A 26,980-nucleotide genomic window follows, 5' to 3' on the forward strand; every position below is an offset into this window, starting at 1 on the left:
AATCCTTCCTTATTGTGTACGCTCGTCCGGGCACAGTATCCTAACTGAGGCTTGGAGGAGGGTCATAGGGGGAGGAGCCAGTGCACACCAGCTAGTCCTAAAGCTTTTACTTTGTGCCCAGTCTCCTGCGGAGCCGCTATTCCCCATGGTCCTTTCGGAGTCCCCAGCATCCACTACGGACTATGAGAAATAGAATTATCGGTAAGTAAATTCTTATTTTCTGGACTGTGTCCAGGATCATCCTTAGGAATAGAAGACGTGTCGTCGGGATCAGCTGCGATTTTGGAATATTAAGAATCCAACCGTGCTGCCGCAACACTACCTGAGATAGTGCTACCCCGACTACCAACTGTTCCCTGGATCTTGCCCTTATCCGGAGATCGTCCAAGTAAGGGATAATTAAAACTCCCTTCCTTCGAAGGAGTATCATCATTTCGGCCATTACTTTGGTAAAGACCCGGGGTGCCGTGGACAAACCAAACGGCAGCGTCTGAAACTGATAGTGACAGTTCTGTACCACAAACCTGAGGTACCCTTGGTGAGAAGGGTAATTTGGGACATGGAGATAAGCATCCTTGATGTCCAGAGACACCATATAATCCCCTTCTTCCCGGTTTGCCATCACCGCTCTGAGTGACTCCATCTTGAATTTGAACCTTTGTATGTAAGTGTTCAAGGATTTCAGATTTAAATTAGGTCTCACCGAGCCGTCCGGCTTCGGTACCACAAACAGCGTGGAATAATACCCCTTTCCCTGTTGTTCAGATCTCTAGATGATTGTTTATTAGCCTTTGTCAGTATGTAATTTTGCAAAGTGTCGCTGTGGCGCAATCAGTTAGTGTGTATGGCTATTAACCAAAAGGTTGGTGGTTCAATCCCACCCAGGGATGTAATTGACTTTGTTATCAGATTTTGGTGATCTTTAAGTAGACAAGTCAAAATTTCAAACCCCCTGTTATGGTGTTAGGTATTTAGACTTCTCTGATGTAATCAGAGTTAGATTTGATTCAGTGATTTTATAAAAACAGCTAGGAAGCACAATTTAGCAGTGGGTTGCAGAGAAAAAGAAATATGCTGGCAAAAAAATCCAATTGAGTGATTAAACAGCTCTTGGATGGTTTTTCACCTATTACTAAATTAAACTTGCTTCATTGGAAAGGCAGCAAGATGCATCCTCATTTCAATATCTACTGAAATAATACAGGTTGACACCAGGAAACATTAACGCCACTGCATCCTTGCTGCTTTCTCATGTGGAAGTCTGTTTAATGTGAAAACAAGGTGATATCTAATTAGCACACAGGTAAGGAATTAAGAAAATCTTTATTAAAGGGTGAAGATGTTTCTCACAAAATCGTTGCCCCAATGCATCATTGAAATTCAAGCTGGAAAGATGATTTTAATATATCACTTGTACATTTTGTATTGCTCTTCTGGTGACAATGTAGTTTGTTTTTGTCAATTACCATTTTAATAATCGGGTAAAGAAAATTAATTGGATTTTTGAAAGAAAACAATACTGTCAATATACTATTAAAACAAATTAAAATGGTAAAAGTTATTGTACTTTAAGTAAAAATAAAAGAGCAAAAATATCAATCCCAGTTTTGGATTACTTTAATTAACAAAAAAAAATGCATATAGCAGAGGATAGTTTCAATCTGCCTACCTCTGGGTTATGGACCCAGCATGCTTCCATTACAGTACTCTGCTGCACATGTAAGTGCAAGAGGTCCTGAAGCACTCACTTATCATGGGAAAGTTCCAATGTGTTTCTTCATTGGTTGATGGAAGAAACATCTTACAAAAACTCTCCACTTTATTGACTTTTTAAAATGTTTCTAGGAAACGTTCTAGATGAATGCTTATTAGCATTTGTCAGTATGTACTTTTGCAAAGTGTCGCTGTGGCGCAATCAGTCTGTGTGTATGGTTATTAACCAAAAGGTTGGTGGTTCAATCCCACCCAGGGACGTAATTGACCTTGTTATCAGATTTTGGTGATCTTTAAGTAGACAAGTCAAAATTTCAAACCCCCTGTTATGGTGTAGGGTACCTGGCCTTCTCTGATGTAATCAGAGTTAGATTTGATTCAGTGATTTTATAAAAACAGCTAGGAAGCACAATTTAGCAGTGAGTTGCAGAGAAAAAGAAATATGCTGGCAAAAAAATCCAATTGAGTGATTAAACAGCTCTTCATTTTCTGGCTTTATTTTTATGCTAACAAATTTGTTCTCTGAAAAGTGTCCACAAAGCCAAGTCTCTGATTAACACCTTTGTAGGGATGGTTTTTCACCTATTACTAAATTAAACTTGCTTCATTGGAAAGGCAGCAAGATGCATCCTCATTTCAATGTCTACTGAAATAATACAGGTTGACACCAGGAAACATTAACGCCACTGCATCCTTGCTGCTTTCGCATGTGGAAGTCTGTTTAATGTGAAAACAAGGTGATATCTAATTAGCACACAGGTAAGGAATTAAGAAAATCTTTATTTAAGGGTGAAGATGTTTCTCACAAAATCGTTGCCCCAATGCATCATTGAAATTCAAGCTGGAAAGATGATTTTAATATATCACTTGTACATTTTGTATTGCTCTTCTGGTGACAATGTAGTTTGTTTTTGTCAATTACCATTATAAAAATAGGGTAAAGAAAATTAAGTGGATTTTTGAAAGAAAACAATACTGTCAATATACTATTAAAACAAATTAAAATGGTAAAAGTTATTGTACTTTAAAGTAAAAATAAAAGAGCAAAAATATCAATCCCAGTTTTGGATTACTTTAATTAACAATAAAAAATGCATATAGCAGAGGATAGTTTCAATCTGCCTACCTCTGGGTTATGGGCCCAGCATGTTTCCAATGCAGTACTCTGCTGCACATGTAAGTGCAAGAGATCCTGAAGCACTCACTCATCATGGGAAAGTACCAATGTGTTTCTTCGTTGGTTGATGGAAGAAACATCTTACAAAAACTCTCCAGATTATTGACTTTTTAAAGTTTTTCTAGGAAACGTTCTAGATGAATGCTTATTAGCCTTTGTCAGTATGTAAGTTTGCAAAGTGTCTCTGTGGCGCAATCGGTTAGTGTGTTTGGTTATTAATCAAAGGGTTGGTGGTTCAATCCCACCCAGGGATGTAATTGACCTTGTTATCAGATTTTGGTGATCTTTAAGTAGACTAGTCAAAATTTCAAACCCCCTCTTATGGTGTAGGGTACCTGGCCTTCTCTGATGTAATCAGAGTTAGATTTGATTAAGTGATTTTATAAAAAAACAGCTAGGAAGCACAATTTAGCAGTGGGTTGCAGAGAAAAAGAAATATGCTGGCAGAAAAATCCAATTGAGTGATTAAACTGCTCTTCATTTTCTGGCTTTATTTTTATGCTAACTAATTTGTTCTCTGAAAAGTGTCCACAAAGCCAAGTGTCTGATTAACATCTTTGTAGGGATGGTTTTTCACCTATTACTAAATTAAACTTGCTTCATTGGAAAGGCAGCAAGATGCATCCTCATTTCAATATCTACGGAAATAATACAGGTTGACACCAGGAAACATTAACGCCACTGCATCTTTGCTGTTTTCTCATGTGGAAGTCTGTTTAATGTGAAAACAAGGTGATATCTAATTAGCACACAGGTAAGGAATTAAGAAAATCTTTATTTAAGGGTGAAGATGTTTCTCACAAAATCGTTGCCCCAATGCATCATTGAAATTCAAGCTGGAAAGATGATTTTAATATATCACTTGTACATTTTGTATTGCTCTTCTGGTGACAATGTAGTTTGTTTTTGTCAATTACCATTTTAATAATCGGGTAAAGAAAATTAATTGGATTTTTGAAAGAAAACAATACTGTCAATATACTATTAAAACAAATTAAAATGGTAAAAGTTATTGTACTTTAAGTAAAAATAAAAGAGCACAAATATCAATCCCAGTTTTGGATTACTTTAATTAACAAAAAAAATGCATATAGCAGAGGATAGTTTCAATCTGCCTACCTCTGGGTTATGGACCCAGCATGCTTCCATTACAGTACTCTGCTGCACATGTAAGTGCAAGAGATCCTGAAGCACTCACTCATCATGGGAAAGTACCAATGTGTTTCTTCATTGGTTGATGGAAGAAACATCTTACAAAAACTCTCCAGATTATTGACTATTTAAAGTTTTTATAGGAAACGTTCTAGATGAATGCTTATTAGCCTTTGTCAGTAAGTACTTTTGCAAAGTGTCGCTGTGGCTCAATCAGTTAGTGTGTATGGCTATTAACCAAAAGGTTGGTGGTTCAACCCCACCCAGGGACATAATTGACCTTGTTATCAGATTTTGTTGATCTTTAAGTAGACAAGTCAAAATTTCGAAAACCCCTGTTATGGTGTAGGGTACCTAGCCTTCTCTGATGTAATCAGAGTTAGATTTGATTCAGTGATTTTATAAAAACAGCTAGGAAGCACAATTTAGCAGTGGGTTGCAGAGAAAAAGAAATATGCTATCAAAAAAATCCAATTGAGTGATTAAACAGCTCTTCATTTTCTGGCTTTATTTTTATGCTAACAAATTTGTTCTCTGAAAAGTGTCCACAAAGCCAAGTATCTGATTAACATCTTTGTAGGGATGGTTTTTCACCTATTACTAAATTAAACTTGCTTCATTGGAAAGGCAGCAAGATGCATCCTCATTTCAATATCTACTGAAATAATACAGGTTGACACCAGGAAACATTAACGCCACTGCATCCTTGCTGCTTTCTCATGTGGAAGTCTGTTTAATGTGAAAACAAGGTGATATCTAATTAGCACACAGGTAAGGAATTAAGAAAATCTTTATTTAAGGGTGAAGATTTTTCTCACAAAATCGTTGCCCCAATGCATCATTGAAATTCAAGCTGGAAAGATGATTTTAATATATCACTTGTACATTTTGTATTGCTCTTCTGGTGACAATGTAGTTTGCTTTTGTCAATTACCATTTTAATAATCGGGTAAAGAAAATTAATTGGATTTTTGAAAGAAAACAATACTGTCAATATACTATTAAAACAAATTAAAATGGTAAAAGTTATTGTACTTTAAGTAAAAATAAAAGAGCAAAAATATCAATCCCAGTTTTGGATTACTTTAATTAACAAAAAAAATGCATATAGCAGAGGATAGTTTCAATCTGCCTACCTCTGGGTTATGGACCCAGCATGCTTCCATTACAGTACTCTGCTGCACATGTAAGTGCAAGAGATCCTGAAGCACTCACTCATCATGGGAAAGTACCAATGTGTTTCTTCATTGGTTGATGGAAGAAACATCTTACAAAAACTCTCCACATTATTGACTTTTTAAAATGTTTCTAGAAATCGTTCTAGATGAATGCGTATTAGTCTTTGTCAGTAAGTACTTTTGCAAAGTGTCGCTGTGGCGCAATCAGTTAGTGTGTGAGGCTATTAACCAAAAGGTTGGTGGTTCAATCCCACCCAGGGACTTAATTGACCTTGTTATCAGATTTTGGTGATCTTTAAGTAGACAAGTCAAAATTTCAAACCCCCTGTTATGGTGTAGGGTACCTGGCCTTCTCTGATGTAATCAGAGTAAGATTTGATTTAGTGATTTTATAAAAACAGCTAGGAAGCACAATTTAGCAGTGAGTTGCAGAGAAAAAGAAATATGCTGGCAAAAAAATCCAATTGAGTGATTAAACAGCTCTTCATTTTCTGGCTTTATTTTTATGCTAACAAATTTGTTCTCTGAAAAGTGTCCACAAAGCCAAGTCTCTGATTAACATCTTTGTAGGGATGGTTTTTCACCTATTACTAAATTAAACTTGCTTCATTGGAAAGGCAGCAAGATGCATCCTCATTTCAATGTCTACTGAAATAATACAGGTTGACACCAGGAAACATTAACGCCACTGCATCCTTGCTGCTTTCGCATGTGGAAGTCTGTTTAATGTGAAAACAAGGTGATATCTAATTAGCACACAGGTAAGGAATTAAGAAAATCTTTATTTAAGGGTGAAGGTGTTTCTCACAAAATCGTTGCCCCAATGCATCATTGAAATTCAAGCTGGAAAGATGATTTTAATATATCACTTGTACATTTTGTATTGCTCTTCTGGTGACAATGTAGTTTGTTTTTGTCAATTACCATTATAATAATAGGGTAAAGAAAATTAAGTGGATTTTTGAAAGAAAACAATACTGTCAATATACTATTAAAACAAATTAAAATGGTAAAAGTTATTGTACTTTAAGTAAAAATAAAAGAGCAAAAATATCAATCCCAGTTTTGGATTACTTTAATTAACAATAAAAAATGCATATAGCAGAGGATAGTTTCAATCTGCCTACCTCTGGGTTATGGGCCCAGCATGTTTCCAATGCAGTACTCTGCTGAACATGTAAGTGCAAGAGATCCTGAAGCACTCACTCATCATGGGAAAGTACCAATGTGTTTCTTCGTTGGTTGATGGAAGAAACATCTTACAAAAACTCTCCAGATTATTGACTTTTTAAAGTTTTTCTAGGAAACGTTCTAGATGAATGCTTATTAGCCTTTGTCAGTATGTAAGTTTGCAAAGTGTCTCTGTGGCGCAATCGGTTAGTGTGTTTGGTTATTAATCAAAGGGTTGGTGGTTCAATACCACCCAGGGATGTAATTGACCTTGTTATCAGATTTTGGTGATCTTTAAGTAGACAAGTCAAAATTTCAAACCCCCTCTTATGGTGTAGGGTACCTGGCCTTCTCTGATGTAATCAGAGTTAGATTTGATTAAGTGATTTTATAAAAAAACAGCTAGGAAGCACAATTTAGCAGTGGGTTGCAGAGAAAAAGAAATATGCTGGCAGAAAAATCCAATTGAGTGATTAAACAGCTCTTCATTTTCTGGCTTTATTTTTATGCTAACTAATTTGTTCTCTGAAAAGTGTCCACAAAGCCAAGTGTCTGATTAACATCTTTGTAGGGATGGTTTTTAACCTATTACTAAATTAAACTTGCTTCATTGGAAAGGCAGCAAGATGCATCCTCATTTCAATATCTACGGAAATAATACAGGTTGACACCAGGAAACATTAACGCCACTGCATCTTTGCTGTTTTCTCATGTGGAAGTCTGTTTAATGTGAAAACAAGGTGATATCTAATTAGCACACAGGTAAGGAATTAAGAAAATCTTTATTTAAGGGTGAAGATGTTTCTCACAAAATCGTTGCCCCAATGCATCATTGAAATTCAAGCTGGAAAGATGATTTTAATATATCACTTGTACATTTTGTATTGCTCTTCTGGTGACAATGTAGTTTGTTTTTGTCAATTACCATTATAATAATAGGGTAAAGAAAATTAAGTGGATTTTTGAAAGAAAACAATACTGTCAATATACTATTAAAACAAATTAAAATGGTAAAAGTTATTGTACTTTAAGTAAAAATAAAAGAGCAAAAATATCAATCCCAGTTTTGGATTACTTTAATTAACAATAAAAAATGCATATAGCAGAGGATAGTTTCATTCTGCCTACCTCTGGGTTATGGGCCCAGCATGTTTCCAATGCAGTACTCTGCTGCACATGTAAGTGCAAGAGATCCTGAAGCACTCACTCATCATGGGAAAGTACCAATGTGTTTCTTCGTTGGTTGATGGAAGAAACATCTTACAAAAACTCTCCAGATTATTGACTTTTTAAAGTTTTTCTAGGAAACATTCTAGATGAATGCTTATTAGCCTTTGTCAGTAAGTACTTTTGCAAAGTGTCGCTGTGGCGCAATCAGTTAGTGTGTACGGCTATTAACCAAAAGGTTGGTGGTTCAATCCCACCCAGGGACGTAATTGACCTTGTTATCAGATTTTGTTGATCTTTAAGTAGACAAGTCAAAATTTCGAAAACCCCTGTTATGGTGTAGGGTACCTGGCCTTCTCTGATGTAATCAGAGTTAGATTTGATTCAGTGATTTTATAAAAACAGCTAGGAAGCACAATTTAGCAGTGGGTTGCAGAGAAAAAGAAATATGCTGGCAAAAAAATCCAATTGAGTGATTAAACAGCTCTTCATTTTCTGGCTTTATTTTTATGCTAACAAATTTGTTCTCTGAAAAGTGTCCACAAAGCCAAGTATCTAATTAACATCTTTGTAGGGATGGTTTTTCACCTATTACTAAATTAAACTTGCTTCATTGGAAAGGCAGCAAGATGCATCCTCATTTCAATATCTACTGAAATAATACAGGTTGACACCAGGAAACATTAACGCCACTGCATCCTTGCTGCTTTCTCATGTGGAAGTCTGTTTAATGTGAAAACAAGGTGATATCTAATTAGCACACAGGTAAGGAATTAAGAAAATCTTTATTTAAGGGTGAAGATGTTTCTCACAAAATCGTTGCCCCAATGCATCATTGAAATTCAAGCTGGAAAGATGATTTTAATATATCACTTGTACATTTTGTATTGCTCTTCTGGTGACAATGTAGTTTGCTTTTGTCAATTACCATTTTAATAATCGGGTAAAGAAAATTAATTGGATTTTTGAAAGAAAACAATACTGTCAATATACTATTAAAACAAATTAAAATGGTAAAAGTTAATGTACTTTAAGTAAAAATAAAAGAGCAAAAATATCAATCCCAGTTTTGGATTACTTTAATTAACAAAAAAAAATGCATATAGCAGAGGATAGTTTCAATCTGCCTACCTCTGGGTTATGGACCCAGCATGCTTCCATTACAGTACTCTGCTGCACATGTAAGTGCAAGAGATCCTGAAGCACTCACTCATCATGGGAAAGTACCAATGTGTTTCTTCATTGGTTGATGGAAGAAACATCTTACAAAAACTCTCCACATTATTGACTTTTTAAAATGTTTCTAGGAATCGTTCTAGATGAATGCTTATTAGCCTTTGTCAGTAAGTACTTTTGCAAAGTGTCACTGTGGCGCAATCAGTTAGTGTGTAAGGCTATTAACCAAAAGGTTGGTGGTTCAATCCCACCCAGGGACTTAATTGACCTTGTTATCAGATTTTGGTGATCTTTAAGTAGACAAGTCAAAATTTCAAACCCCCTGTTATGGTGTAGGGTACCTGGCCTTCTCTGATGTAGTTAGATTTGATTCAGTGATTTTATAAAAACAGCTAGGAAGCACAATTTAGCAGTGGGTTGCAGAGAAAAAGAAATATGCTGGCAGAAAAATCCAATTGAGTGATTAAACAGCTCTTCATTTTCTGGCTTTATTTTTATGCTAACTAATTTGTTCTCTGAAAAGTGTCCACAAAGCCAAGTATCTGATTAACATATTTGTAGGGATGGTTTTTCATCTATTACTAAATTAAACTTGCTTCATTGGAAAGGCAGCAAGATGCATCCTCATTTCAATATCTACTGAAATAGTACAGGTTGACACCAGGAAACATTAACGCCACTGCATCCTTGCTGCTTTCTCATGTGGAAGTCTGTTTAATGTGAAAACAAGGTGATATCTAATTAGCACACAGGTAAGGAATTAAGAAAATCTTTATTTAAGGGTGAAGATGTTTCTCACATAATCGTTGCCCCAATGCATCATTGAAATTCAAGCTGGAAAGATGATTTTAATGTATCACTTGTACATTTTGTATTGCTCTTCTGGTGACAATGTAGTTTGTTTTTGTCAATTACCATTTTAATAATCGGGTAAAGAAAATTAATTGGATTTTTTAAAGAAAAAATACTGTCAATATACTATTAAAACAAATTAAAATGGTAAAAGTTATTGTACTTTAAGTAAAAATAAAAGCTAAAATATCAATCCCAGTTTTGGATTACTTTTATGAACAAAAAAAAATGCATATAGCAAAGGATAGTTTCAATCTGCCTACCTCTGGGTTATGGGCCCAGCATGCTTCCATTGCAGTACTCTGCTGCACATGTAAGTGCAAGAGATCCTGAAGCACTCACTCATCATGCGAAAGTACCAATGTGTTTCTTCGTTGGTTGCTGGAAGAAACATCTTACAAAAACTCTCCAGATTATTGACTTTTTAAAGTTTTTTTAGGAAACGTTCTAGATGAATGCTTATTAGTCTTTGTCAGTATGTACTTTTTGCAAAGTGTCTCTGTGGCGCAATTGGTTAGTGTGTTCAGCTATTAATCAAAAAGTTGGTGGTTCAATCCCACCCAGGGACATAATTGACCTTGTGATCAGATTTTGGTGATATTTAAGTAGACAAGTCAAAATTGCAAACCCCCTCTTATGGTGTAGGGTACCTGGCCTTCTCTGATGTAATCAGAGTTAGATTTGATTAAGTGATTTTATAAAAAAAACAGCTAGGAAGCACAATTTAGCAGTGGGTTGCAGAGAAAAAGAAAAATGCTGGCAGAAAAATCCAATTGAGTGATTAAACAGCTCTTCATTTTCTGGCTTTATTTTTATGATAACAAATTTGTTCTCTGAAAAGTGTCCACAAAGCCAAGTATCTGATTAACATTTTTGTAGGGATGGTTTTTCACCTATTACTAAATTAAACTTGCTTCATTGGAAAGGCAGCAAGATGCATCCTCATTTCAATATCTACGGAAATAATACAGGTTGACACCAGGAAACATTAACGCCACTGCATCTTTGCTGTTTTCTCATGTGGAAGTCTGTTTAATGTGAAAACAAGGTGATATCTAATTAGCACACAGGTAAGGAATTAAGAAAATCTTTATTTAAGGGTGAAGATGTTTCTCACAAAATCGTTGCCCCAATGCATCATTGAAATTCAAGCTGGAAAGATGATTTTAATATATCACTTGTACATTTTGTATTGCTCTTCTGGTGACAATGTAGTTTGTTTTTGTCAATTACCATTTTAAAAATCGGGTAAAGAAAATTAATTGGATTTTTGAAAGAAAACAATACTGTCAATATACTATTAAAACAAATTAAAATGGTAAAAGTTATTGTACTTTAAGTAAAAATAAAAGCTAAAATATCAATCCCAGTTTTGGATTACTTTAATGAACAAAAAAAAAATGCATATAGCAAAGGATAGTTTCAATCTGCCTACCTCTGGGTTATGGGCCCAGCATGCTTCCAGTGCAGTACTCTGCTGCACATGTAAGTGCAAGAGATCCTGAAGCACTCACTCATCATGCGAAAGTACCAATGTGTTTCTTCATTGGTTGCTGGAAGAAACATCTTACAAAAACTCTCCAGATTATTGACTTTTTAAAGTTTTTCTAGGAAACGTTCTAGATGAATGCTTATTAGTCTTTGTCAGTATGTACTTTTTGCAAAGTGTCTCTGTGGCGCAATCGGTTAGTGTGTTCAGCTATTAATCAGAAGGTTGGTGGTTCAATCCCACCCAGGGACGTAATTGACCTTGTGATCAGATTTTGGTAATATTTAAGTAGACAAGTCAAAATTGCAAAACCCCTCTTATGGTGTAGGGTACCTGGCCTTCTCTGATGTAATCAGAGTTAGATTTGATTAAGTGATTTTATAAAAAAAACAGCTAGGAAGCACAATTTAGCAGTGGGTTGCAGAGAAAAAGAAAAATGCTGGCAGAAAAATCCAATTGAGTGATTAAACAGCTCTTCATTTTCTGGCTTTATTTTTATGATAACAAATTTGTTCTCTGAAAAGTGTCCACAAAGCCAAGTATCTGATTAACATCTTTGTAGGGATGGTTTTTCACCTATTACTAAATTAAACTTGCTTCATTGGAAAGGCAGCAAGATGCATCCTCATTTCAATATCTACGGAAATAATACAGGTTGACACCAGGAAACATTAACGCCACTGCATCTTTGCTGTTTTCTCATGTGGAAGTCTGTTTAATGTGAAAACAAAGTGATATCTAATTAGCACACAGGTAAGGAATTAAGAAAATCTTTATTTAAGGGTGAAGATGTTTCTCACAAAATCGTTGCCCCAATGCATCATTGAAATTCAAGCTGGAAAGATGATTTTAATATATCACTTGTACATTTTGTATTGCTCTTCTGGTGACAATGTAGTTTGTTTTTGTCAATTACCATTTTAATAATCGGGTAAAGAAAAGTAATTGGATTTTTGAAAGAAAACAATACTGTCAATATACTATTAAAACAAATTAAAATGGTAAAAGTTATTGTACTTTAAGTAAAAATAAAAGAGCAAAAATATCAATCCCAGTTTTGGATTACTTTAATTAACAAAAAAAAATGCATATAGCAGAGGATAGTTTCAATCTGCCTACCTCTGGGTTATGGACCCAGCATGCTTTCATAACAGTACTCTGCTGCACATGTAAGTGCAAGAGATCCTGAAGCACTCACTCATCATGGGAAAGTACCAATGTGTTTCTTCATTGGTTGATGGAAGAAACATCTTACAAAAACTCTCCAGATTATTGACTATTTAAAGTTTTTATAGGAAACGTTCTAGATGAATGCTTATTAGCCTTTGTCAGTATGCACTTTTGCAAAGTGTCGCTGTGGCGCAATCAGTTAGTGTGTACAGCTATTAACCAAAAGGTTGGTGGTTCAATCCCACCCAGGGACATAATTGACCTTGTTATCAGATTTTGTTGATCTTTAAGTAGACAAGTCAAAATTTCGAAAACCCCTGTTATGGTGTAGGGTACCTGGCCTTCTCTGATGTAATCAGAGTTAGATTTGATTCAGTGATTTTATAAAAACAGCTAGGAAGCACAATTTAGCAGTGGGTTGCAGAGAAAAAGAAATATGCTATCAAAAAAATCCAATTGAGTGATTAAACAGCTCTTCATTTTCTGGCTTTATTTTTATGCTAACAAATTTGTTCTCTGAAAAGTGTCCACAAAGCCAAGTCTCTGATTAACACCTTTGTAGGGATGGTTTTTCACCTATTACTAAATTAAACTTGCTTCATTGGAAAGGCAGCAAGATGCATCCTCATTTCAATATCTACTGAAATAATAAAGGTTGACACCAGGAAACATTAACGCCACTGCATCCTTGCTGCTTTCTCATGTGGAAGTCTGTTTAATGTGAAAACAAGGTGATATCTAATTAGCACACAGGTAAGGAATTAAGAAAATATTTATTTAAGGGTGAAGATGTTTCTCACAAAATCGTTGCCCCAATGCATCATTGAAATTCAAGCTGGAAAGATGATTTTAATATATCACTTGTACATTTTGTATTGCTCTTCTGGTGACAATGTAGTTTGTTTTTGTCAGTTACCATTTTAATAATCGGGTAAAGAAAATTAATTGGATTTTTGAAAGAAAACAATACTGTCAATATACTATTAAAACAAATTAAAATGGTAAAAGTTATTGTACTTTAAGTAAAAATAAAAGCTAAAATATCAATCCCAGTTTTGGATTACTTTAATGAACAAAAAAAAATGCATATAGCAGAGGATAGTTTCAATCTGCCTACCTCTGGGTTATGGACCCAGCATGCTTCCATTACAGTACTCTGCTGCACATGTAAGTGCAAGAGATCCTGAAGCACTCACTCATCATGGGAAAGTACCAATGTGTTTCTTCATTGGTTGATGGAAGAAACATCTTACAAAAACTCTCCACATTATTGACTTTTTAAAATGTTTCTAGGAATCGTTCTAGATGAATGCTTATTAGCCTTTGTCAGTAAGTACTTTTGCAAAGTGTCGCTGTGGCGCAATCAGTTAGTGTGTAAGGCTATTAACCAAAAGGTTGGTGGTTCAATCCCACCCAGGGACTTAATTGACCTTGTTATCAGATTTTGGTGATCTTTAAGCAGACAAGTCAAAATTTCAAACCCCCTGTTATGGTGTAGGGTACCTGGCCTTCTCTGATGTAATCAGAGTTAGATTTGATTCAGTGATTTTATAAAAACAGCTAGGAAGCACAATTTAGCAGTGGGTTGCAGAGAAAAAGAAATATGCTGGCAGAAAAATCCAATTGAGTGATTAAACAGCTCTTCATTTTCTGGCTTTATTTTTATGCTAACTAATTTGTTCTCTGAAAAGTGTCCACAAAGCCAAGTATCTGATTAACATATTTGTAGGGATGGTTTTTCACCTATTACTAAATTAAACTTGCTTCATTGGAAAGGCAGCAAGATGCATCCTCATTTCAATATCTACTGAAATAATACAGGTTGACACCAGGAAACATTAACGCCACTGCATCCTTGCTGCTTTCTCATGTGGAAGTCTGTTTAATGTGAAAACAAGGTGATATCTAATTAGCACACAGGTAAGGAATTAAGAAAATCTTTATTTAAGGGTGAAGATGTTTCTCACAAAATCATTGCCCCAATGCATCATTGAAATTCAAGCTGGAAAGATGATTTTAATATATCACTTGTACATTTTGTATTGCTCTTCTGGTGACAATGTAGTTTGTTTTTGTCAATTACCATTTTAATAATAGGGTAAAGAAAATTAAGTGGATTTTTGAAAGAAAACAATACTGTCAATATACTATTAAAACAAATTAAAATGGTAAAAGTTATTGTACTTTAAGTAAAAATAAAAGCTAAAATATCAATCCCAGTTTTGGATTACTTTAATGAACAAAAAAAAAATGCATATAGCAAAGGATAGTTTCAATCTGCCTACCTCTGGGTTATGGGCCCAGCATGCTTCCATTGCAGTACTCTGCTGCACATGTAAGTGCAAGAGATCCTGAAGCCCTCACTCATCATGCGAAAGTACCAATGTGTTTCTTCATTGGTTGCTAGAAAAAACATCTTACAAAAACTCTCCAGATTATTGACTTTTTAAAGTTTTTCTAGGAAACGTTCTAGATGAATGCTTATTAGTCTTTGTCAGTATATTCTTTTTGCAAAGTGTCTCTGTGGCGCAATCGGTTAGTGTGTTCAGCTATTAATCAAAAGGTTGGTGGTTCAATCCCACCCAGGGACGTAATTGACCTTGTGATCAGATTTTGGTGATATTTAAGTAGACAAGTCAAAATTGCAAACCCCCTCTTATGGTGTAGGGTACCTGGCCTTCTCTGATGTAATCAGAGTTAGATTTGATTAAGTGATTTTATAAAAAAACAGCTAGGAAGCACAATTTAGCAGTGGGTTGCAGAGAAAAAGAAAAATGCTGGCAGAAAAATACAATTGAGTGATTAAACAGCTCTTCATTTTCTGGCTTTATTTTTATGATAACAAATTTGTTCTCTGAAAAGTGTCCACAAAGCCAAGTCTCTGATTAACACCTTTGTAGGGATGGTTTTTCACCTATTACTAAATTAAACTTGCTTCATTGGAAAGGCAGCAAGATGCATCCTCATTTCAATATCTACTGAAATAATACAGGTTGACACCAGGAAACATTAACGCCACTGCATCCTTGCTGCTTTCTCATGTGGAAGTCTGTTTAATGTGAAAACAAGGTGATATCTAATTAGCACACAGGTAAGGAATTAAGAAAATCTTTATTTAAGGGTGAAGATGTTTCTCACAAAATTGTTGCCCCAATGCATCATTGAAATTCAAGCTGGAAAGATGATTTTAATATATCACTTGTACATTTTGTATTGCTCTTCTGGTGACAATGTAGTTTGTTTTTGTCAGTTACCATTTTAATAATCGGGTAAAGAAAATTAAGTGGATTTTTGAAAGAAAACAATACTGTCAATATACTATTAAAACAAATTAAAATGGTAAAAGTTATTGTACTTTAAGTAAAAATAAAAGCTAAAATATCAATCCCAGTTTTGGATTACTTTAATGAACAAAAAAAAAATGCATATAGCAAAGGATAGTTTCAATCTGCCTACCTCTGGGTTATGGGCCCAGCATGCTTCCATTGCAGTACTCTGCTGCACATGTAAGTGCAAGAGATCCTGAAGCACTCACTCATCATGCGAAAGTACCAATGTGTTTCTTCATTGGTTGCTGGAAGAAACATCTTACAAAAACTCTCCAGATTATTGACTTTTTAAAGTTTTTCTAGGAAACGTTCTAGATGAATGCTTATTAGTCTTTGTCAGTATATTCTTTTTGCAAAGTGTCTCTGTGGCGCAATCGGTTAGTGTGTTCAGCTATTAATCAAAAGGTTGGTGGTTCAATCCCACCCAGGGACGTAATTGACCTTGTGATCAGATTTTGGTGATATTTAAGTAGACAAGTCAAAATTTCAAAAACCCCTATTATGGTGTAGGGTACCTGGCCTTCTCTGATGTAATCAGAGTTAGATTTGATTCAGTGATTTTATAAAAACAGCTAGGAAGCACAATTTAGCAGTGGTTTGCAAAGAAAAAGAAATATGCTGGCAAAAAAATCCAATTGAGTGATTAAACAGCTCTTCATTTTCTGGCTTTATTTTTATGCTAACAAATTTGTTCTCTGAAAAGTGTCCACAAAGCCAAGTATCTGATTAACATCTTTGTAGGGATGGTTTTTCACCTATTACTAAATTAAACTTGCTTCATTGGAAAGGCAGCAAGATGCATCCTCATTTCAATATCTACTGAAATAATACAGGTTGACACCAGGAAACATTAACGCCACTGCATCCTTGCTGCTTTCTCATGTGGAAGTCTGTTTAATGTGAAAACAAGGTGATATCTAATTAGCACACAGGTAAGGAATTAAGAAAATCTTTATTTAAGGGTGAAGATGTTTCTCACAAAATCGTTGCCCCAATGCATCATTGAAATTCAAGCTGGAAAGATGATTTTAATATATCACTTGTACATTTTGTATTGCTCTTCTGGTGACAATGTAGTTTGTTTTTGTCAATTACCATTTTAATAATAGGGTAAAGAAAATTAAGTGGATTTTTGAAAGAAAACAATACTGTCAATATACTATTAAAACAAATTAAAATGGTAAAAGTTATTGTACTTTAAGTAAAAATAAAAGAGCAAAAATATCAATCCCAGTTTTGGATTACTTTAATTAACAAAAAAAAATGCATATAGCAGAGGATAGTTTCAATCTGCCTACCTCTGGGTTATGGGCCCAGCATGCTTCCATTGCAGTACTCTGCTGCACATGTAAGTGCAAGAGATCCTGAAGCACTCACTCATCATGGGAAAGTACCAATGCGTTTCTTCATTGGTTGATGGAAGAAACATCTTACAAAATCTCTCCAGATTATTGACTTTTTAAAGTTTTCTAGGAATTGTTCTAGATGAATGCTTATTAGCCTTTGTCAGTATGTACGTTTGCAAAGTGTCTCTGTGGTGCAATCGGTTAGTGTGTTTGGTTATTAACCAAAGGGTTGGTGGTTCAATCCCACCCAGGGATGTTATTGACCTTGTCATCAGATTTTGGTGATCTTTAAGTAGACAAGTCAAAATTTCAAACCCCGTCTTATGGTGTAGGGTACCTGGCCTACTCTGATGTAATCAGAGTTAGATTTGATTAAGTGATTTTATCAAAAAACAGCTAGGAAGCACAATTTAGCAGTGGGTTGCAGAGAAAATGAAATATGCTGGCAGAAAAATCCAATTGAGTGATTAAACAGCTCTTCATTTTCTGGCTTTATTTTTATGCTAACAAATTTGTTCTCTGAAAAGTGTCCACAAAGCCAAGTATCGGATTAACATCTTTGTAGGGATGGTTTTTCACCTATTACTAAATTAAACTTGCTTCATTGGAAAGGCAGCAAGATGCATCCTCATTTCAATATCTACTGAAATAATACAGGTTGACACCAGGAAACATTAACGCCACTGCATCCTTGCTGCTTTCTCATGTGGAAGTCTGTTTAATGTGAAAACAAGGTGATATCTAATTAGCACACAGGTAAGGAATTAAGAAAATCTTTATTTAAGGGTGAAGATGTTTCTCACAAAATCGTTGCCCCAATGCATCATTGAAATTCAAGCTGGAAAGATGATTTTAATATATCACTTGTACATTTTGTATTGCTCTTCTGGTGACAATGTAGTTTGTTTTTGTCAATTACCATTTTAATAATCGGGTAAAGAAAATTAAGTGGATTTTTGAAAGAAAACAATACTGTCAATATACTATTAAAACATATTAAAATGGTAAAAGTTATTGTACTTTAAGTAAAAATAAAAGAGAAAAAATATCAATCCCAGTTTTGGATTACTTTAATTAACAAAAAAAAATGCATATAGCAGAGGATAGTTTCAATCTGCCTACCTCTGGGTTATGAACCCAGCATGCTTTCATTACAGTACTCTGCTGCACATGTAAGTGCAAGAGATCTTGAAGCACTCACTCATCATGGGAAAGTAACAATGTGTTTCTTCGTTGGTTGATGGAAGAAACATCTTACAAAAACTCTCCAGATTATTGACTTTTAAAAGTTTTTCTAGGAAACGTTCTAGATGAATGCTTATTAGCCTTTGTCAGTATGGACTTTTGCAAAGTGTCTCTGTGGCGCAATTGGTTAGTGTGATTGGTTATTAACCAAAGGGTTGGTGGTTCAATCCCACCCAGGGATGTAATTGACCTTGTTATCAGATTTTGGTGATCTTTAAGTAGACAAGTCAAAATTTCAAAAACCCCTGTTATGGTGTAGGGTACCTGGCCTTCTCTGATGTAATCAGAGTTAGATTTGATTCAGTGATTTTATAAAAACAGCTAGGAAGCACAATTTAGCAGTGGTTTGCAGAGAAAAAGAAATATGCTGGCAAAAAAATCCAATTGAGTGATTAAACAGCTCTTCATTTTCTGGCTTTATTTTTATGCTAACAAATTTGTTCTCTGAAAAGTGTCCACAAAGCCAAGTATCTGATTAACATCTTTGTAGGGATGGTTTTTCACCTATTACTAAATTAAACTTGCTTCATTGGAAAGGCAGCAAGATGCATCCTCATTTCAATATCTACTGAAATAATACAGGTTGACACCAGGAAACATTAACGCCACTGCATCCTTGCCGATGATAACCTCAAGTTGGGTCATTCGGTGCTGCAGAGTCGTACGCACTCTTCCACCCGTTCAAGAGCTTTGGTATAACCCCATGGTTCTTAATGTGACCCCAGCATCCTCTAGGTCGTATGAGAAAATAGGATTTTAATACCTACCGGTAAATCCTTTTCTCTTAGTCTGTAGAGGATGCTGGGCACCCGTCCCAGTCCATACTGTGTCTGCAGTTATTACTTGTGGTTATACACATGTTGTGTTATGGTTCTGGTCAGCTTTTTGCTGCAATTGTTCATGCCGTTGGCTTGTGTTCTGTTGAATGCCACGTTCTGCGGCATGCTTAAGGTGTGAGCTGGTAAGATGCTCACCTTAGTTTAACAATAAATCCTTTCCTCGAAATGTCCGTCTCCCTGGGCACAGTTCCTATAACTGGAGTCTGGAGGAGGGGCATAGAGGGAGGAGCCAGTTCACACCCTTTGATAGTCTTAAAGTGCCCATGTCTCTTGCGGATCCCGTCTATACCCCATGGTTCTTAATGTGACCCCAGCATCCTCTACGGACTAAGAGAAAAGGATGCCCTTGCGCACTATCCTGACTTCTCCTCCCGTCTGCTTACTTTGTGCCTTCCAACGCACAATGCGAACTACAGGTGGTGCTGCAGGGCCCACACCCTTTTACTTGCCTTACAGAACAGCTCTGGAGCTGTTACAGTGCCCAGCTGCTGCAAGAAATCAGCTTGAATGCTTCAGGGGATGGGGCATGGCCAACATGAGCCCCACACCAAAGGAGGGTGTGGGTGTTTAATGAGAACTAGGGGTCATCCAAGCACTGCAAAAGGCCGCCATGCCCTGCACGCCCCTTTTCTCTTTTCATATGCAGATGAGGGTTCCAGCCAACTTTGGCCCACTGCTTGGATAACATCACTGTATGCAAATCCGTCTGCTGCAGACCTTCCCCCAGGAATGCTTGTACTTGATGTTGCATATGGTTTGATATTTGATGGTGCTTCAGTATTAGGCAGCCTTCCGCCCTCCCATGTTCATCTGAAAAGATGTGGTCTCCCTGCAGTTGTTGTCCCCAGACGAGAGTTCCCTTGTGCTTCCTCAGTTGAATCTCCTTAACTTGACGGGGGAGGGGCTGCCCGAGCAGCCACCCTCCCCAGCCCTATCCCAACTCATACTTATTTTGCATATGAGATCTCTTGATCATGAAGATTGTTCTCACAGGGTGAGGTTCATCCATTATATTTTAAAATAGGAAGGTACAAATTACATATTTGAATTGCATTTATGTGCTTGATTCAAATGTCCCCCCCCCCTTCCATTCTCAATTGTGCCCGTCAGCAGCTATTCTAAGGTTGCTGCCAATGGGTGTGACACATTAATTTCTTCTGTGGGGTACACTGGACTCCACAAGGATTCACATTGGGGTGTAGAGTAGGATCTTGATCTGAGGCACCAACCGGCTCAAAGCTTTTGACTGTTCCCAAGATGCTCAGTGCATTCTCCTCTATAACCCCGCTTCCATGAACAGGGAGCTCAGTTTGTAGTTGGTGCCTTCAGTAGCAGGCCACTTAACAGGGGCCTGCCTCAGGCAGCCTATTCTTAGCTATAAATTTTGACAAGAAAAGAAGAACTTGTTTTATGAGAATCTACAAGGGCTGCAGCAGGCTAGGTCTAATAGACATCTTTACTGCAGCTTCATCACTCCCAGCGGCGCTGTATACTCCCATGCCCTGGTTGCTGGGTCACTGCAGCGGAGGCTCCGGTTTCATCCTAAGGTCAGTCACACACACACCACCCTTCCGGATCACGAGGCCGCTGATGAAGGGGAGCGTGGCCGTAGGGGGTGGACCGTGTGCGCACTGGCGTGGACACTGATTACTGGGCAGCCGCTCCACTAGCCACCAGGTACAGTTAAGGAGCACAGGTCTGGGGGTTTTTCTCCTATATTAACCCAATTTTGCACTGCCCGCAGCGCATTGTGATAGGTAATAGGGCCTGATTCAGGTTGGATTGCAATCACAATAAGCGATCCAACTGCAAAAATTGCTAAGAGCATACGCATGTGCCTGCATTTTCTGTGGCACCCCGCAGAGAATGCGATCGCCTCTGCCTGTCAATCGGGGCGGGGGGGGGGGATAGGTGGGTCAGCAACACTCCATTTCCAAGTCAGGGATGGAGCGGTGCGGGGGCAAGGCTTCAAAATGGGGTCTGCAACGGAGGAGACACAGGGGGCGTGGTCACAGCGGCTGTATGACATCACATTCAGCCGCTGTGATCACAAAAATGGTGGCGGCTTCCTGCGCGCACATACAGTCTGCACCAGCAGGAGGCTACATCATTTTTTATGATCACGCTGAACTGCAGTGCGACTGCAATTACAGCATGGACAAGAAGGGAGGCGTCATGCTGGGTGGCCATGCCCTTTCACTGTGCAGGAGCCAGCACCGCTCACTCACTAGTCCCCGGGTGCAGCCCCCAACCCCCGGGACACCCGGAGCAACAAAATGTAGATTCAGGCCACCAGGCCACGCCCCTACCTATGAAACCATGCCTCCTTTTTACCATTGCGCTGCTTATCTGCGCGCACTGCATTACAATCTCCCTCGCCACCTCTCTGGGTGTCACCAGTGATAGTGACACCTCTGCCATGCTTGTAGCAGCTGGTCCTAAGATCTACGCCTCAAGCCCTGAGTGTTTGCCCTTGTGACTTGTTGATCATCATAGCGAAGCAGATGCTTACAGAAAACTGCAGGGGCTTAGATTGAAAATAAAAAAATTGATAGGTATAAGGTAGAGAGGAGCGGGTTCGGTTCTCCGAGAACCGAATTCCCCACGAACTCCACGTTGTTTACACTGGTCCGAGGCAGGCTCGGTTGTTCCCGCCTGACTCGGAAAACCTGAAAAAGGGAAAATGTCATCATCCCGCTGTCGGATTCTCGCGAGATTCGGATTCCATATAAAGAGCTGCGCGTTGCCGCCATTTTTACTCGTGCATTGAAGATAGAGCGGAATGGACGTGGCTATGTTCTCTCAGTGGAAATCTCAATATCAGTGCTCAGTATCAGTGGTTACTTATTGCTGCTCAGTAATACTAGTAGTGTGTCTCTCCTGCTCAGTGTCAGTTCTCAGTAGTATCCTCATCAGTGCTCAGTATCACTGCTCATTGTCTTGTGCTGCATTGTGGTGCTCAGCATACTACAGTACATTACTAATAGTCCAGTGCTGCATCTTGCTGCTCAGTGTCAGTTCTAGTATCCTCATCAGTGCTCACTATCACTGTTCATTGCATTTTGGTTTTCTGTATACTACAGTAACATAGTAATATAGTAACATATAGTAACATAGTTTTTGAGGTTGAATAGAGGCAAATTGCCCATCGTGTTCAACCTGTTTTAAGTTGTGATGATTCTACATACTTGCTGAATAATGTTTTATGACTAGTTAGCTACTATAACTCATGTTACCCCCGGATTAACCATGTTGATATTTTAAGTATTATAACCTTGGATAGCTTTTTCATTCAGAAATGTATCCATTCCTTTTTTAAATCCAATTACAGAGTCCACCATTACCACCTTCCCTGGCAGGGAATTCCACATCCTGATTGCCCTAACAGTGAAGATCATAGTATCTCACCTGGCAGGTAAGTAGGAGTTGGGCTAGAGCTGTGGAGGATTGCTGCTCGGGCACCCCCTGTCAAGTGAAGGAGATCCAACTGAGGCAGCACAAGGGAACTCTCGAAAGAAGAACAAGGCTAGAGGAAGATCTGAGACAAAGAAATCTGACTTTTACCAGAGCTGACCAGAGGAAAGCACAAACACAGTCCCCCACTACCACAAATAATGCAGTCGAGTTTCCCACATTTGGGGAAATCACAGGGGTCAGCATACCCAGAATGCAATGAATGAACCTCACCCTGGGAGAACAATCTTCATGACCATGGTATCTCCTATGCAAAATAAGTATGATTTGGGATAGGGCTGGGGAGGGCCGCTGCTCAGGCACATCTCTGTCAAGTAAAGGAGATTCAACTGAGGCAGCACAAGGGAACTCTCATCTGGGGACAACAACTGCAGGGAGAACACATATTTTCAGATGAAAATCTTGGTCATGCTCTGGTTTCTCTTCAGAACGAACAAATCTTTCGCCTTTTACTAAAGATTTCCGTGGAGAGGAGCAAAACTGAGTTTTACCTCAATTTTTGCATGCCCCATCTTTTTGGGGTTTCTTTTATCGGTTTAAAGATAGAATGAGTGTGCTTTAATGAAAGCTCATTTGCATAGAAATGACAGTAAATGTTTGTTTCTTTTCAAACAGAACTTTCTTGACCATGCTACTTGCTTGAAAGATCTGGGAGCACATGGAATACAGTACAAACCATGCTTATAGCAAGGAGAAGCCAGGTGAGAAATCTGCTTTCTTTCAAATTGGGCGCTCACTTTGATCTGAATGAGGACTGCTGGCATGGCACTCAGGCGACAGGTGGAATCTTGGTCATGCTCTGGTTTCTCTTCAGAACTAACAAATATTTCGCCTTTTATTAAAGATTTCCGTGGAGAGGAGCAAAACTGAGTTTTATCTCAATTTTTGCATGCCCCATATTATTGGGGTTTCTTTTATCAGTTTAAAGACAGAACGAGTGTGCTTTCTTGTTAGCTTTAATGTAAGTTTATTTGTATAACAATGACAGTAAATGTCTGTTTCTTTTCAAGCAGAACTTTCTTGACCATACTAATTGCTTGAAAGATCTGGGAGCACATGGAAAAGAGTACAAACCATGCTTATAGCAAGGGGAAGCCTGGTGAGAAATCTGCTTTCTTTCTTTCAAATTGGGTGCTCACTTTGAGCTGAATGAGGACTGCTGGCATCAGGGCCGGCTCTAGGCATGTTCGAATAGAGCGGCCGCGCAGGGCGCCACCCTTAATGGGCGCCACGCGCTGGCGCCGCCATATTCGATGCTGGAGCCGGCCCTGTGTGTGTGCTGCTGCAGCATTTGGCGGTCGCGCTGTGTATGCGCGCTGCGCGGCGCCGGTATCTAACGTCAGACGCCGGCGCCGCGCATAGCCCGCCTGCACAAGTGGCCGCCCACCCGCCCGCCAGCCCGGACCCAGGCTCAGGCTCACTCGCCCGGCCTCCCGCCCGCCAGCGCTCCCACACAGGCGGACAGCAGTACTCCTCCCCAGCGCCGCAGGTATTTTTTTTTTTTTGGGGGGGGGGGAGATCCGCACTGTGGGGGCATTTCTGGCACACAGGGGGCATTTTTGGTTATGTGGGGGCATTTCTGGCACTGTGGGGGCATTTCTGGCTCTGTGGGGGGCATTTCTGGCACTGTGGGGGCATTTCTGGCACTGTGGGGGCATTGCATATCTGGCTCTGTGGGGGCATATTTGGCACTGTGGGGACATATCAGGCACTGTGGGGACATTTCTGGCACTGTGGGGGCATTTCTGGCACTGTGTGGGCATTTCTGGCACTGTGGGGGCATTTCTGGCACTGTGGGGGCATTTATCTGGCTCTGTGGGGGCATTTATCTGGCTCTGTGGGGGCATTTATCTGGCTCTGTGGGGGCATTTATCTGGCACTGTGGGGGCATTTCTGGCACTGTGGGGGCATTTCTGGCACTGTGGGGACATATCAGGCACTGTGGGGGCATATCTGGCACTGTGGGGGCATATCTGGCACTGTGGGGGCATATCTGGCACTGTGGGGGCATTTCTGGCACTGTGGGGGCATTTCTGGCACTGTGGGGGCATTTATCTGGCTCTGTGGGGGCATTTATCTGGCACTGTGGGGGCATTTATCTGGCACTGGGGGCATTTATCTGGCACTGTGGGGGCATTTCTGGCACCGTGGGGGCATATCTGGCACTGTGGGGGCATATCTGGCACTGTGGGGACATATCTGGCACTGTGGGGGCATTTATCTGGCTCTGTGGGGGCATTTATGTATCAGGCACCGTGGGGGCATTTATGTATCAGGCACCGTGGGGGCATTTATGTATCATGCACCGTGGGGGCATTTATGTATCATGCACCGTGGGGGCATTTATGTATCAGGCACCGTGGGGACATTTATGTATCTGGCACCGTGGGGGCATTTATGTATCTGGCACCGTGGGGGCATTTATGTATCTGGCACCGTGGGGGCATTTATGTATCAGGCACCGTGGGGGCATTTATGTATCTGGCACCGTGGGGGCATTTATGTATCTGGCACCGTGGGGGCATTTATGTATCTGGCACCGTGGGGGCATTTCTTGCACTGTGGGGGCATTTCTTGCACTGTGGGGACATTTCTTGCACTGTGGGGGCATATCTTGCACTGTGAGGGCATTAATGTATGTGGCACTGTGGGGGCATATCTGCGCTGTGGGGGCATTTATCCATCTGGAACTGTGTGGCCATTTATGTAGCTGGCACTGCTGGGGGGCATGTCACGTGTAGCTGGCACTGCTGGGGGGCATGTCATGTGTAGCTGGCACTGCTGGGGGGCATATCATGTAGTGTTCCCGCTAGGCGTCTGTGGCTGGGCAGTGTGTCTCAGTGCTCTACCTGGCGCAATGTGTCTAACGTGCTCTTATAGGAGGTTCTACCTGGTGCAATGTGTATTAGCTGCACTACTGTGTGGTGTAATGTGAATTGCCACTATAATGTGGCTACGCACCTTCCCCACGAAGTAACTCCCCTAAATTTTTGCTGCGCGCCTTCGGCGCGCACTGTCCATGCTTTAGCGTGTGGAAATGGGAACAACAAGCATTACAGTATGTACATCATTTTGCCCACCTAACTTAAAAATGTGCCCTCCCTGTGATCAGCAACCTGCCCTAAAAAGTGAACACTAGCACGTGTAGCTGGCACTGCTGGAGGGCATGTCATGTGTAGCTGGCACTGCTGGGGGACGAGACCACGCCCACTTTTTCAAGAGGCCACACCCACTTTTCCAAGGGCGCGCGCGCCTTCGGCGCGCGCATGGGGGGGGGGCACTTTTACATTTTCTCGCTCAGGGTGCTAGTAGGCCTGGAGCCGGCCCTGGCTGGCATGGCACTCAGGCGACAGGTGGAATCTTGGTCATGCTCTGGTTTCTCTTCAGAACGAACAAATCTTTCGCCTTTTACTAAAGATTTCCATGGAGAGGAGCAAAACTGAGTTTTATCTCAAATTTTGCATGCCCCATCTTATTGGGGTTTTATTTTATCGGTTTAAAGATAGAACGAGTGTGCTTTAATGTAAGCTCATTTGCATAGAAATGACAGTAAATGTTTGTTTCTTTTCAAACAGAACTTTCTTGACTATACTAATTGCTTGAAAGATCTGGGAACACATGGAAAAAAATACAAACCATGTTTATAGCTAGGGGAAGCCTGGTGAGAAATCTGCTTTCTTTCTTTCAAATTGGGTGCTCACTTTGAGCTGAATAAGAACTGCTGGCATGGCACTCAGGCGACAGGTGGAATCTTGGTCATGCTCTGGTTTCTCTTCAGAACGAACAAATCTTTCGCCTTTTACTAAAGATTTCCGTGGAGAGGAGCAAAACTGAGTTTTATCTCATTTTTTCCTTGCCCCATCTTATTGGGGTTTTATTTTATCTGTTTAAAGATAGAACGAGTGTGCTTTAATGTAAGCTCATTTGCATAGAAATTACAGTAAATGTTTGTTTCTTTTCAAACAGAACTTTCTTGACCACACTAATTGCTTGAAAGATCTGGGAGCACATGGAAAAGAGTACAAACCATGTTTATAGCAAGGGTAAGCCTGGTGAGAAATCTGCTTTCTTTCATTCAAATTGGGTGCTCACTTTCAGCTGAATGAGAACTGCTGGCATGGCACTCAGGCGACAGGTGGAATCTTGGTCATGCTCTGGATTCTCTTCAGAACTAACAAATATTTCGCCTTTTATTAAAGATTTCCGTGGAGAGGAGCAAAACTGAGTTTTATCTCAATTTTTGCATGCCCCATATCATACCTCCCAACTGTCCCGATTTTCGCGGGACAGTCCCGTTTTTTGGGGACTGTCCCGCTGTCCCACCTGCGGGCCGCAGTGTCCCGCGGTGGGGAGGACAGTTGGGAGGCTCTGTCTGTCGCTGCCCTGCTTAGCAGAGCAGCGGTGAATAGACGCTGTGCGCATGCGCACAGCGTCTATTCACTGAAGTCAGAGGGAGAGGTGGCATGCCAGCGGCTCACAGAGCGCTGGGCATGCCCCCTCAGT

At 39.4% G+C, this 26,980-nt stretch overlaps 6 non-coding genes across 6 annotated transcripts; 5 read left to right on the top strand and 1 right to left on the bottom strand.

The window, feature by feature from the left end:
- Positions 1–22,577: 22,577 nt before the first annotated feature.
- LOC135046254 (U1 spliceosomal RNA) lies at positions 22,578–22,741 on the bottom strand. Its single transcript, XR_010238581.1, has one exon. It is a non-coding gene; the product is annotated as a U1 spliceosomal RNA (small nuclear RNA).
- Positions 22,742–22,885: 144 nt separating this feature from the next.
- LOC135046273 (U5 spliceosomal RNA) lies at positions 22,886–23,001 on the top strand. The gene has a single exon (XR_010238593.1). It is a non-coding gene; the product is annotated as a U5 spliceosomal RNA (small nuclear RNA).
- A 270-nt stretch (positions 23,002–23,271) lies between these two features.
- On the top strand, positions 23,272–23,387 carry LOC135046227 (U5 spliceosomal RNA). Its single transcript, XR_010238554.1, has one exon. It is a non-coding gene; the product is annotated as a U5 spliceosomal RNA (small nuclear RNA).
- Positions 23,388–25,844: 2,457 nt separating this feature from the next.
- Positions 25,845–25,960, top strand: LOC135046282 (U5 spliceosomal RNA). Its single transcript, XR_010238602.1, has one exon. It is a non-coding gene; the product is annotated as a U5 spliceosomal RNA (small nuclear RNA).
- Positions 25,961–26,235: 275 nt separating this feature from the next.
- Positions 26,236–26,351, top strand: LOC135046280 (U5 spliceosomal RNA). The gene has a single exon (XR_010238600.1). It is a non-coding gene; the product is annotated as a U5 spliceosomal RNA (small nuclear RNA).
- A 275-nt stretch (positions 26,352–26,626) lies between these two features.
- Positions 26,627–26,739, top strand: LOC135046232 (U5 spliceosomal RNA). The gene has a single exon (XR_010238559.1). It is a non-coding gene; the product is annotated as a U5 spliceosomal RNA (small nuclear RNA).
- The last annotated feature ends 241 nt before the right edge of the window (positions 26,740–26,980 follow it).

The sequence above is a fragment of the Pseudophryne corroboree genome, unplaced genomic scaffold (genome assembly GCF_028390025.1).
Source record: "Pseudophryne corroboree isolate aPseCor3 unplaced genomic scaffold, aPseCor3.hap2 scaffold_923, whole genome shotgun sequence".
NCBI lineage: Eukaryota > Metazoa > Chordata > Amphibia > Anura > Myobatrachidae > Pseudophryne > Pseudophryne corroboree.